We start from the raw sequence: 14788 nt of genomic DNA on the forward strand, positions 1-14788 counted from the left end.
GATCAAATTACTTTCAATCTCGTAACTGTTGCTACATTCTATCATGCAGACTCTACGATACTAACCTTATAAGTGTGCCTATGCGACTCTTCTCTCCTTTTTCCTCCAGCTTTTAGCCAATCTCTAGGCCTTACTTTGTAAATATATACAAGGTTTAATAGGATACCTCTCTAGGCATCTATAGGTGTACTGAAGTTCTTCACTCGGTACTTTGTAGAACTTGCGAATATGGCTATATCTTATTTCATAGACCTGATTATCCATTCGTATGCTTTACTGCTACGTAGGTCATATTATACCATAATTCTTACTTCGATTTATTGTTACTGAGGTGCAACCAACTCCAGGTTACTCTCGTTGCTTATCCTTAAGACTGATGGTTAATCTCACCTCATATTGTTCGACTTTTATCCATATATTCTTGATTCACCTTAATGTTAATTCATCATCTACCACTGATAACTTGATCTTTTATGTAACACCGCCGCTAGGGCTCGCGTCTCATCGGGGACATCAGGAGTAATTAGGTTGATCCTAGAGGTAATACTATACTTCCATAACTGCACTTTATAGCATCTCAATGTGACTCACCTTATATGGGTATTTTAGCCCTTTATAATTCATGCAATCCTCTTCAAGTCATTACTCAATAGAAGGCCCAAACGTCATCCTTTATCTATCACAATTATGCCCTTATTCCACTATCAGGGTTGCATTCCATCTCTTCTAAATGCTACTAGTCTTAGACTCCTTTGAGTTCATTCTGGCTATACTGAGCCTTCTATAACTTAGAGAATCCATCAGCTCTCTTATTTTCATGAGCTTAATCCCAAGAACTTATCCATTCTTGTCACCTTTTCACTTGCATTTTCTTATTCTTACTCTTGTCGTCCTAAAACCTTGTCGCTCTACCATACTTTAGCTTGCGACATACACATATCTATTCATACTTGTTCGCAACCTTCCTTCAACTTGCTTGCACTATATATTTCCTTATGTTATTCTGGAACATCAAGCGAGACATCACATCATTTCTAACTCTTCTTTATTCTCTTAATTAGACTTCTCGATACCTAGAAACCATAGGCTGGAAGATATGCCACTTACGACACCACTATCATTCCTCGAAGCTGAATCCCAGTGCTTCTAGCCCTCTATCTGAAGTATAGATTATTCACCATTTTCTGCACCTGAGTATCGCGTACGTTGTTCACCTTTACCTTACTTACCTTAAAATCTCGCATCACATCTTCTATCTTTTTCATGACCTCCCTTCTACATAGGTATAATTCACATCCACAACTTGAAGCTCTTCTACAATACATGCACCTTTGGTGCATACACAATTCGGTGGGAGCTTCGTACTGAATTCTTATGAGGCTGATACTCTTCTAATTGACTTTATTATAGAGCCATTATTGAATATGGCTATTATATTATCTCTTTTGTACCCCTGATATCTAAGAGTAATCATGTAATGTTCTCAATCACGAGGTCTATAATTTTCTGTGTCCACTAATCAGATTTCTGATTTAACTAGTTGATGTAACTCTTTAGTTTCCTCTTCCTTCTGATCGGCCTTTAAGTAGGCTTAAGCTATCTTCCGATCTACGGCTCATGGTATTAGTTATTACTTCAGCCTTTCACGGGCTCTATGGAATATCCATGATACAATCTTTTAACAATTTAATCCTTCGTCTATGACCTGGACTCAATTCTTTTTTTAACTTATACCGAAGTCTTCTATGGCTATATGATTGTCATCATATATGCTGCATGGGTAATACTCTGAAATCTTAAGTGCGTTAGTCTGGATCATTGATCGAATAATTCTTTTTATTCCTTCTCAACTTTCTTTAAACGTAAGCTATTATTCCTGGTCTTTCTGCCCCCTTGTTGCATGCATACTTAGCTTATCTTAATTTCTACGCATGCCAGAATTTTCATGCAACTCATATGATCTCGAATCCTACTTTTGATTTTACTTCCCGTTTATTAGCCACGGTAGGTGCCACTTTCTTATGGAGTGCATACAATGTTGTTATGAGATTGTTTTTACATGACCATTTCTTCTTCAAGTCACTATGCTTAGGTTGAAGCCCTCTTCTTTATTTCCTTAGCTAACCTTTCATTATAGTACTTAGGGAGGACCCTCTGACTCTTGTAAAGCTGTGAGCTTATTACATCGTATACTCAACAGAATTTTTGATGTCCTTCCTCGCCTATAATTATCTGCAGTTACTTACCTCCACGCCTTTGTGCTCGTACTGTTGCTTCTAAAGTGTAGTTTGATTGTCTTCCCAGTGGCAATACCTTTTAACTACCCCAACTCCTATCTGAATAGTTTTCAAGGATCACGATGTCATATGTGCGAATTGAATTCCCCATGTTGGGGTTCACTATCTTTATCTTGCATGATCTATTGATTTGTCTGTATCCTCTTGTCTATCCATAACTAGGCTCTTCCTGAATCAATTACTAACTACTCGTTGTCCTATTTTCATATCAATATTCCGCGTAATCTTTCTTGGGTTATTTTCTTTATCGTAACTTACATCTCGCAATAGCTCCTTATTTATTTATAACATCCCGGTCAGGAACCCTTACTTCCTTTATTTGACGTCATGCTTGCATAATATTCTGGAATCGTAGCATATCGGTAGGATTTGGATGAGTGCAATCTCATTCCTTCCTCATTTTTTTCGCATTCTTCCTTTATCATTCCATAGTTACTAGAACCACTTAATTCTGACTTAATGCCACATCAGTCCATATTCCCTCCTTTAGGGGAGTACTAAGAGTTGAAGCCACGAGGATCTACCTATAGATGTTTTACCTCTTCATCTTTGGCGTCGTTTCACAACATTATGATCCTTACTCGCCTTGCGACAATCCTTTTTACCAAGGATAAAAAATTTCCTTACTCGCAATGGTGACACTTAGCACAACTGGCACATACAATCCCTTAAGCTTAACTTTGCTCACATTGCTTGCTTTAGGGAAGCGTCTTCCTGAATGACCTTTCTATGAATTTCTTATGAATCTTATTTTGTTATCCATTCTATTATGGTCGAAACGCAATATGAAATTCTCATGATACCGACCATTATCAAATCACTCATTCCTTAATTCATGTTTAGTTTATCTTGTCTACCAGTCCATACTGATTTCTATTACTCTGGGTCTAACTTTTCCTTCTGGTAGTCGCACTGGAGTCATGAGCTTATTTCTCAAATGAGGATATTACCTTATGGCCTTTATTCTTTTGTTGTCTCAAGGCCTGTCACCTCTCGTCTTTTTTTCTTCATTTGACAATAAATTCTGTAACACTCTACCGTTGTCACCCATGTATCACATCTCACTCATAATTCTTCCTTATCTCTCTTCTCATTACTATGCTAATATTGCTGCCTATCCCTTTCTTGTAAAAACTTCAACAAGACATTCTTTTGCTTTTAGCTCTCCTTGCTTCATTCATCGGCTCTTCGGGTTGCTCAACGTCCTTGCTTTACTAGGGACGAGAGTCACGCTAAGGTAATATTTATCCTTTCCAAGCATTTCAGTGCCTATCTTCAGATTTTTTTTTATCATGCTAGCATTCACATCTAATTGTAATATTCTAGATTGCGTCACCTGGGTGTCTTACAAGGAGATCTATTAGCACATCTGTAGTATCCTTTGGAAATGTCAACTAATACAAACAATCCATTCACCATTTCGGGTTACTCTAACCCTAATCAGATTTTGATGTTCCGTCCTTTTCTTAAACTACACCTATTAACCCCCATGGTGCATAACTGAGATGGGTGTAGCTAATTGTACATACCTCTGTTATTAATGAAGGTAACTCAAAATGCTTATATTTGTTTCCCGTATTGTTCATCTCTAATAATTAGGTACTTCGTACCCTTATTCACCTTGATTCTTCTATTTGTTGAAACTTGTATCTACCTGCCGATTATCTTATTCCTTACCGTAAGAGTGGATAGACATTCTTGCCTTAGGGATCCTTATCAAGAAGCTTGCATGTCTTAGTGTCCTCATGTTCTGCTGGAGACCTTACATTAATCATAAGCATGATGCAAAATTGAGTTCCTCTGACTCAATTCTTCCACAGCCACATTCAATCCCTTACTAAATGTCTTTTTAGATGTAGGCAACGTCGTATTATGAATAAAATAGAATATAGGGAATTGAGTTCTTACAACCGAGCTCTACCACATGATCTAGAGTAATAAGAAAGAGTGACATTCCTAAATGCCCTGTAGCCTCCTGCTCATAAGTGTGGTGCACGACACACCCAGAAACAAGACTCTACTAGACACGGCTTGTAGACTCCCTAGGACAGAACTGCTCTGATACCACTTTTGTTATTACCCAAATCGATGGGCCGCGACGGAAACCCGGTATCTTACCTAACCGAGTACCAACATATCATATCTTTTCGTATCATGTTAACATAGGTAAATGAGACAAAAAGGCTGTCGTAGGATAACTAGAATAAAACATATACTACCAACTTATACATAAGATATACGGGCCTATAAGACCAAAATGACCACTCGTACACTAAACATAGACCGACAAGACCATACAATCTTTTACATATATGACATATATCTACAAGCCTCTAAGAGTAGATAAAATACCATAACGTTTGGGATAGGGCCCCACTATACTAAACAATACACATCCAAATAATACTAACCAAATAAGCTACTCCATAGCAAATGGAGCGCACCACCATCTTCCACTGAGCCGATAGCCTACTTGGAGGACTCTAGACCAGTCTATCGGGACCTGTGGGCATAAAACATAGCATTCCCAAGCAAAAAGGACATCAGTACGAATAATGTACCGAGTAGGTAAGGCACATAAATAAGTACATAAAAGACATAGAAGAAATATAGAGTAAATGACTCAACCTGTAAGTCTGGATAACTTTGTAAATCATGAAATACTTATAGTGTCATGCATATGCGAATGAATGTCATGTTGTGCATAGGTACATGTGTTCATAACATCATCAAGCCTCTGAGGACATCCCATCATATCATCTCGGCCACTATGGGCAAAATCATCAACGTATACCAGTTGATCAGGTGGTGGTGTGTATATAACGCCGTAACCTTTTCCCATATTCCATATACATATATATATATATACATATAAATACGCATATATAATGCCATCTGGTCATGGGTCAATGTATATGTATAAATGCATGAAATGCATAAGAAATATGTTAATAAAATTTTCTCGGAATGCCATAAAAATCAATATGCCTTTCGGATAAACTTTATCAAATATGTATTTTTCTGAGACCCATGAACAGAAGATATAATAATAATTCACATGGGGAATCAAGAATATAGATGCCTCTAGTATTTCTATAAATAGAGTCATTTATGAAAGTTGCGTATTTCGCTCGTTTCATTTGTACCGTATGGATCATGCCAAAAGAAAGAAGGGACAACCTTAACATACCTGAGCCGATTCCTTTGACAATCCCTCTAACACACATCAATTGCGACAACACATAATGGTGGATCGAAGTGGGGGAAAATCCGTATGATATTCTTGAGAAAGATTGCACCGTACTCCCTTAAAATTGTAAAATCTCACGTTGCTAAGATTCAATCTCGTATGAATTGTTGAAACAATCACGTTGCCATTCCAAAATATGTATGATACTTTGCTGAAGATTTCATTCCTCACTTTGTAGCGACATAAGCATCTCTTTAAGATTTGAACAATTCCATTTTAGAAAGGTTATCTTTTAACCTTTAGGTGGGACCCACTTCTTTGGGATGACTAAGCCACTAAACACCCTAACTTTGCCACCTTCAAATGTGTATTACGAGTCACTTTAACCAAGACTCATTGGCTGCCACGTTTTGGGGTTCAACAATTTATCCAAAATGTCTTAATTACTTAATTAGCTTAATTACTTAACTAATCTCCCACTAAAAATTCATAATTATTCAATTATCTATATAATTAAGAATTATCTTAAATTACTTAAATACTACTCACTTTTAACATACTTTTTACTTCTTACTATCATAGTCATGTGGTACCTTGTATGACAGTTATCTATAAATACGGGGTATTATAGCTTGGACCGTATTTTACCTCAAAATGTCAAACTTTGACAAAACTCATTTTCTTTGATTTGCTTACCCTCGCACCTTCACGAATTTACTTATCACTTGTCTGAAATAGCGTAATACTGGTAATTTCAAAATAATCTCATTCCCAAGCTTACGTCGATTAACTTACGATAAAACTTTAACGTACGAAAATGCGGTAGGTAACATCTCATTTCCGAGCTTTTATCAATTTACTTATGGCGTACTTTCATGTACGAAAACATAGGGTGTGCCCTTTTTTTAACTGGTTTTATGAAAATATTTGAAGGCCTGTTTGAGTACGGAATTCGGACTTCTCCGAACTGTGTTAGTTTGGCCGTAGACTTTACCTTGATATGTGCCCATTGGGCTTGTTTCTTGATTATACTTCAAACTTTTTCGAAGTATGAGTCCTCAAATGGGGTGGCCATGGCCTATAAAATCGAGGATTTCCTTTTTAAGGTCTTAAGATATTGAAGTTTACTAATTCGAGCATGTCGATTTTTGGACGGCAGTCCCCGAATACGGGGTTAATTACTCGAGCTTTAGTTGCGATTGGCTCTTGATCCAATTTTTGCAATATATCGTAAATACGAAATCTTAAAGTAGAAATATCAATAAGGCATGAAACATTTGATAAGGAAAAAGTACTTCTTTCATTAATTCATGCGTACATGTTTTGTCATTTGGGCTCAGGCAATCTACATGGGCACGGATCATTTGACTGTTTGTCCCTTTACAAAAATTTCCTATCGAGACCCTGTTGACACGAAGCATCTTCCTTGAAAACATAACATCCGAGGGTGATGCCTCCAGTATTCGAGGTTGATTGTAAAGAAGCCTCGGATACTGTTGAATTGTCCCCAAGTAGCACAAAATTGTTGCCTCGTTACAAACCTCGCCGGAAAAATCCATCTGGGACAAAAACGATCTAAGGGAAAAAGAGTGCAACACGTACATTAAAACCTGAGGTCTTTGTGTTGAAGAATTTCCCGATGTATTTGATCGAACACCTGTAATAAGTTAGTATCGAATGTAAACGAAAAATGCAGAGTCATACCTTAGTAATAGTATCGTTTGAGGAGTGATATGTTCTAATTATTTGACAGTTGTTTTTCATTCATCGTGCCAAGTATGTAAGATCCCTTTTCGATGACACCGAGGACCTGATATGGTCCTTCCCAATTTGGGCCAAGTTTCTCCTCGTTTGGATCTCGAGTGTTGAGGGTGACTTTTCTCAGAACTAAGTCCCATATTTTGAAGTGTCGAAGATTGGCTCTTTGATTATAATACCTTTCTATTCGCTATTTCTGGTGCTTCCCGTTTTTCATCTAGCAATTCGAGGCTTGGGTTCATAGCCTCATGATTTGATTCTTCCAGTGTATATCGAAACCTGACGCTTGCTTCCCTGACTTCGATCGGGATTAGAGCTTTGGCGCCATATACTAAGGAGAACGGTATTTCCCTCGTACTGGATTTTGTTGTTGTTTGATATGCCCAAATGACTTCGGGCAAAATTTCTCTCCATTTCCCCTTAGCATTATTCAACCTTTTCTTTAAGTTTTGAATGATGGTCTTCTTCGTTGATTCGGCCTGTCCATTCCCACTAGGATGGTACGACGTCGATAATATCCTTTTTATTTTGTGATATTTGAGGAACTTTGCTATTTTGCTACCGATAAATATTTTCCATTATCGCACACTATCTCAGCGGGTATCCCAAATCGGCATACGATGTGATCCCAGATAAATTTTATAACTTCTTTCTCTCTAACTTTCTCGGAAGCCTGTGCTTCAACCCATTTTGAGAAATATTCAGTCATAAATAAAATAAACTTAGCTTTACCTGGGGCTAATGGCAGAGGACCGACGATATCCATTCCCCATTTCATGAACGGCCATGGGGATAAGACTGAATGAAGCTGCTCCCTAGGTTGATGAATCATTGGTGCATGTCTTTGGCATTTGCCGCATTTTTGAACGAACTCCTTAGTATTTTTTTCCATTTTGTCCCAATAATACCCTGCTCTGATGACTTTGTGAACTAGTGATTCGGCACTGGAATGGTTCCCGCAAGTGCCCTCATGAATTTCTTGTAGGACGTAGTCGGTGTCTCCCGGACCCAAGCATTTTTCCAACTGCCCATCGAACAACCTTCTGTACAATATTCCATCTTCGGCCAATGTGAATCGTGCATCTTTCATTCGTAGAGTCCTCGATTCCTTATAGTTATCGTGCCCCCTTCTTTCCCTCCATAGAGAGAAAGTCCGGGTTCTGACGTTCATGGGGGGTAATAACTCATTTCCTTTTGGGATTTGGGTATTTGAAGAGTCGTCACCTAACGGATTATGGTGCATTAGGGCACCTAGAGTAATTAAATCTTGGACTAGTTTGCATTACCAGAGATTTAGGGTAAGGGCTCGAAATAACCTTGAGGGGAAGGTGTTTTGCACCCCACTCGGTCCACAATAGTGGGTCCTGGCCGAACTTATACTTATGAATTAGTCCTTTAACAAACAAGAAGTTGAAACACATAATAAAAGCATGTTGGACACTGTTTGACTCAAATAACAATAAGACAAGGAATTTGAGCAAGTTGCATACAAAAGAATAAAGTTTAAACATTAGGAATTGGAAAAAGGGTCCTAGGTTGGTTAGCCTACCGGATCACCCCACAAAATGCCCGGTAAACACTCCTCAATGAGGGGCTACATGTGACATTAGCGCGTAGTCATCATATCCTTTCTACCCAATTCCCTCCCATTGGTCATAGCCTAAAGCGTTCTAGTAACCTTGACAATGTCCTATGTGTGCACTACTCGTCCCTTTCCCATGGCCTTGGAGGTATTTTAGGACCTCTATTCTTTGGATAGTTCTAGACTTTCCTAAGGTTTTAAAGGATAAACATCTAGGCGTCAATCAAGAACAGTTAGAACTGCATATAAAGAAACAAGTTATAGGCTCGTAATTACCTCCTCAAACATAGAAAGTAAGTGCACGTCTTTAAACAACATTCCAATACTTAAGAGAAAATCCTAGAACATGATATCTAGGTGAGTAGGGGTTACACAGCCTTGAATTAGGACAAAGTGTCAAAATCCTATTTAGCTTGCCTACTGGATTAAACTTGTTAAAATCTGGATAGTTTAAGAGCAAAACATAGTTTCAGAGTTGCAAAATTTAAAATCGCCCTTATAGGCTTGCCTAAATGCAAAACAGTAATGTCCTAAGAACAAGGTATCTACGTGGGTGCAGTAAATCGGTGAACAGTTTTAAAACGGACATTTGAGATCCTATAGGCATGATTTCTAGTAGTAGTGAATTAAGGCAGTGTTTTAAAAACTCAATTAAAAAAGTGGATAGTTGATTAAGCCAATTTCAGAGTGAACTAACATGAATTAGACCGACTTGTGTAACTAAATTGATTTTAATTCTATAGGCAGAATTTCTGATTTTAATTCCTATAGGCATGGTATCTAATTGTTAAGAGCTGATGTTGGAACTTATAGGCATGATTTTAGTGAGACAAATGTAAATACATGCAGTAGCAGGAATTGAACTCAATCACTTTACACTTTATAGGTATGGTATCTAATTATGCAATTGATTTTAAACCTATAGACATGGTTTCTATTGTTGAATCCATTTAAATCCTATAGGCATGGTTTCTAGTGTGGTAAAGCAAACATAGCAAGTATATTAACATAATCCTATAAACATGGTATCTACCCGAATTACCCCACAGATATATAACTACCCACCCCTTTTTTACTAATCACCTCAATATTATTTACAAATAATTATTACAGACCAGCTAAATAAATTACATAAACAAATAAAGAAGGAAAAGAAGAAGTTAACTATAGGGAGCCTGAAGTAGGCCCAAATGACTTCCCAAGCCTCAAATAGCCTCAAGTGCCAAAGTACCATAGACAATATCATGTCTATGTGTGTCAAAGTTCCCTAAGAACCTCAAGGATCCCGGGCAGTGCTCACACCTAGACCCCTTCTCAACAATAAATAATTTAAGTGCAGTGTGGAAAGACCAGCTCTGACATGCCATAGTTCAGAGAAATCTCATGGATCTCAAGGCAGTACACATGCCAGAGGGGCAGGACCTAAATATTCTAGGAGTAGTGGAGAGTGCTTGACATAGAAAGAGTTTGGTAGACATAGAAAGAAGGTCTTAGTAGCAGAAAAAACTTTTATGAAAGTGAGAACAAAATTTTAAGAGTAGAAATAGTTTAAGAAGACATTTAAAATAGTCAAAAAGCAGGTTAAAGAACATACAGCTTAAAAACAAATCTCACACAAGGGATAGAGGTAGGGGACACCTAGCATACACCTTAGTGATGTCAATCAAGTACATAGATGGTAGTTATAAAGTTAAGTTGGGAACACATAGGTTTAAGACACAAGCAGAATTACAAACTGTACCAGACAAACATTTCATGAAAAACATTCAAGGTATTAGAACAAGTAGGGTTTGGTCATGCTAAACAGTATGAAATCATAAGCTTGAAACATACTTTGTGATACAGTAATATAGGCATACTGATTGCATCTAAATAGAATAGCTCATAAACTGGAAATCAAGATTGATAAACTATAGTAACAAAGTAAACATATAGCATGGATCAGAACATACCAGTTAAGGAGAGTATGCAGAATACAGAGTAAAGATAATGTTAGTAGTCAGCCTTGGCTTACAGCTGACTGAACTAGTAGGAATTGTAAGGAAGAGAGTAGAGGGTTTTTGAGAGTATAACAGTGTAGATGAACTAGACTGACTTGTTATTGTTGTTGTGAACTTAAAATAAGAAAAGGTTTCTAAAGGAGTTGAAAACTTAACAAAACAAGGCAAGAGATCAATTGAGTAGTAAATCAGGAAAGTTACCCATAAATCAGCAAGATCTTCCCTTAATCAAGGGACAGTTCAATCAACGGTAAACATGCCAGGTATTTAAGGAAAAGAATAAACTAAAGCTTTATGTATAGAATAGGTAATTAAAGTTTAGGTACATAAAGTTTTAATTAGGTAAATAATCAGTAAGAATCAAGTAATAATGTATACAAGGTAAGGAAAAATTAACTAAGGCAAGAAAATCAATTAGATTGAGTAAAGAAGCAAGAATCAAACGTTTAAAGGAAAGTAGTCAAATTAAACCAGAAAATAAGGGATTCAGAGCAATCAAGGGTTCAGAAAGTCATGAAAGAAGCAGCATGCTTAGCATATAAAATGAGGTAAGGCATGAACAGTCAGGATTTCACACAACCTCAACAAAACCCATGGTTAAACGACACTGATTCAAACAGAAGCATACAAGTTTTGCATGAATGGCTAGTACAAACAAAAGTTTGTAATATCAGTGAAAGTTTGAACTAAGAAGATTCAATAGAAGCATACTAGGACAAGTAAATCATGAGAAGTCACAAGAAACTAAGGCAAGTACACAGTCAGAAGTACCCATATCAGAAACCAAACGAAAACCCCCCAACATTAGGGTTTTCAGTACAAATGGGCTAGGGTTGCAGCAAGTTTATAAAATTAGTCAAAAATGTGTGAGAATCAGAAGTATAAACACAAAGAATCATCAAACAAAGTTTTAAAAGAAATTCCGAAAACCCTAATTTTAGAAAAGGTGATGAAATCACTTGAAATCAAACGATTCTGGTAGAAAATCTCAAGGCTATTGTAAAACACACAAGAAACAAACTCAAATCGTCCTAGATTTGTACAGATCTAGGAGGTTTAGAGACGAAGTTAGGGTTTCGCAAAAAACTATATAGAGGTGAAGAAACATACTGAAAAACCCTTAGATCGTGGCTAACATACAACGATTTCACTCAAAATCACACTGGAATGGTCAAGAACAGGCAAGAGATGAACCCTAGATGCAATTCGGCATGGCCCTGGTCTCTTGAGGGCCTTAGGGATGTCAAGAATGACATAAGAGAAGCCATTGGAGGCCTGAGAAATGATGAGAGGTCGCCAGAGACGGCCATAGATGGGGGGTCGGCGTTTGGAGATTAGGGTTTAGGTGGAGAGTGTTTTGAGAGCAGAGAGGATTTTAGGGCGGCGGGGTGGGTTGTAGAATGAAGTAGGTTTGGGGGTATTGGTCGGTTTAATTAGGAAAAGGAGAATCTGGGCCGTTGATCAAAATGATCAACGGCCGGGATTTGGCTGGTATTGGGTCGGTTATTTTAATCAAAAATTGGGTTGGGTAATTTGGGGGCCGGTTTGGGCTGAATTAGTATTGGGGAGGGGTTGGAATTGGGCTAAAATTGAAATGCAATTAGGCTAGATTTTAAATAGCCATTTTCAGTACTATATAATTTATAAAAATAATAAAATAACTTCAAAAAACATATTTCGTGTACAAAAATGCTTAAAATAGTTGTTTAATATTTTAAAAATATAAAAGACCATTTTATGTATTAAAACGTCATTATGCTTTAATAGGGCTAGTATTGCAAATATATGCAAATTGACTTTAAAAAATGCAAATGCAATTACAAAAATGCACTAAAAATATTTTAATAATTATTTTTATTTTTGCATAAATATAGAATTAAGATGGCTAAATCACCACAAAAAATAATTTGAAGGATAATTATTGGAGATTTTATGAGTGAAAAGAAAAAAATAAATCAATTTGAAGCCTTTAAAATTATGAAAAAATTATAAAAATGCTTATGCATGCTTATATATGTATGTATGCTATTTTGAAAGTATATATATGTATTAAAAATATATATAAAAAATTGGGTATCAACAATGGTCCGACGGAAGTTTCCCATTCTTCAGATAATCAATATATTTGTTCTTCCAATCCCAAGTTAGGCTTGTGGAGTTTATTTCGGCGTGGCCTTCTTCGACTATCGACTTTGAAAGTTGCACGACATTCCCCAAGCTAATTTCATCATCTTCGACTGATGACCCCAAGTTTGCAAGGGCGCCAGCCTCACCGTTCTGCTCTCGAGGTACATGTTGTAGGGTGCATTCTTTGAACCAGTGTAAGGTTACCTGCAATATGTCCAAGTAGCTTTGCATTCGTTCTTCTCGAACCTCAAAGGTTTTGTTGACTTGGTTAACCACGAGTTGGGAATCACACTTGGCCTCGATGACCTCTGCTCCCAAACTTTTAGCCAACTCGAGACCTACAATCGTGACCTCATACTCGGCCTCATTGTTAGTCAACTTAGGGGTCTTGATAGATTGTCTAATTGTATTGCATGTGGGTGGCTTCAAACCAATGCCTAGCTCGGACCCCTTGACATTCGAAACACCATATATGAAAAGGGTCCATACCCCCGAGGATGTCCCTGATTTTAGCAATAGTTCCTTTTCGACCTCGGGTACGAGGGCTGGTGTAAAGTCGGCCATGAAGTCTACTAAGATTTTAGACTTAATGGCCGTTCGTGGTAGATACTCGATATCGTACCCACTTATTTCGATGGCCCATTTGGCCAGTCGTCTTGAGAGTTCGGGTTTGTGCAAAATGTTGCGAAGGGGATAAGTGGTTACAACACAAATTGGGTGACATTGAAAATACGGTTTTAATTTTCTAGAGGCGCTTATTAGAGCAAGCGCTAATTTTTCTAAGTGTGGGTAACCTGTCTCTACTTCACCTAAAGTTCGGCTAACATAGTAAATAGGAAATTCCATACCTTGCTCTTCTCGAACTAGGACACCACTTACCGCGACCTCCGAAACTGCTAAATATAAGTAGAGTTGCTCGTCCATTTTTGGAGTGTGAAGCAATGGAGGGCTCGAAAGATACCGCTTTAATTCTAGCAATGCCTGTTGGAATTCCGGGGTCCAAGTGAAATTGTTCTTCTTTTTGAGCAGTGAGAAGAACCTATGACTTCGATCTGAAGACCTCGAGATGAACCGGCCTAAAGCGGTTGTCCGTCCTGTTAACCGTTTACGGCTTTAACGTTGTCCACAACTGTGATGTCTTCGATTGCCTTGATTTTATCAGGGTTGACCTCCGACCCTAAATGCGCATTTCTCGGGGTTGAGCTTCATGTTGTATTTTCCTAATATGTCGAAGGTTTCCTGCAAGTGTATCAAATGGTCCTCTACGTGCAAGGACTTAACTAGCATGTCATCAATATAAACCTCCATTGATATACCTATTTGTTCTTCGAACATTCAGTTTACTAGGTGTTGATAGGTAGAACCAGCACTTTTTAGCCCAAACAGCATGACATTAGAGCAATAAGTACCGTACTTAGTGATAAATGAAGTCTTTTCCTGATCCTCCAGGTTCATTTGTATTTGGTTGTACTCGGAGTAGGCATCGAGAAAGCTAAGGATCTTGTGGTCGGCCGTGGCATCGATCATGCGATCGATATTCGGTAGGGGAAAAGAGTCCTTAGGGCATGATTTGTTTAAGTCTTTGTAGTCTATGCACATTCTAAGTTTATTCTCCTTCTTGAGAACTACAACTACGTTTGCTAACAACTTGGGATATTTTACTACCCGGATGGATCCTATTTTGAGAAGTTTGGTTACCTCATCCTTAATGAATGCATGCTTTACCTCGGACTGTGGCCTTCTCTTTTGCTTCACCGGTCTGAACTTCGGGTCCAAACTCAATCAATAAGTGGTGATCTCCGGTGGGATTCCTGTCATGTCAAGATGGGACCAA

Source organism: Nicotiana sylvestris, chromosome 2 (assembly GCF_000393655.2).
Source record: "Nicotiana sylvestris chromosome 2, ASM39365v2, whole genome shotgun sequence".
Classification (NCBI taxonomy): domain Eukaryota; kingdom Viridiplantae; phylum Streptophyta; class Magnoliopsida; order Solanales; family Solanaceae; genus Nicotiana; species Nicotiana sylvestris.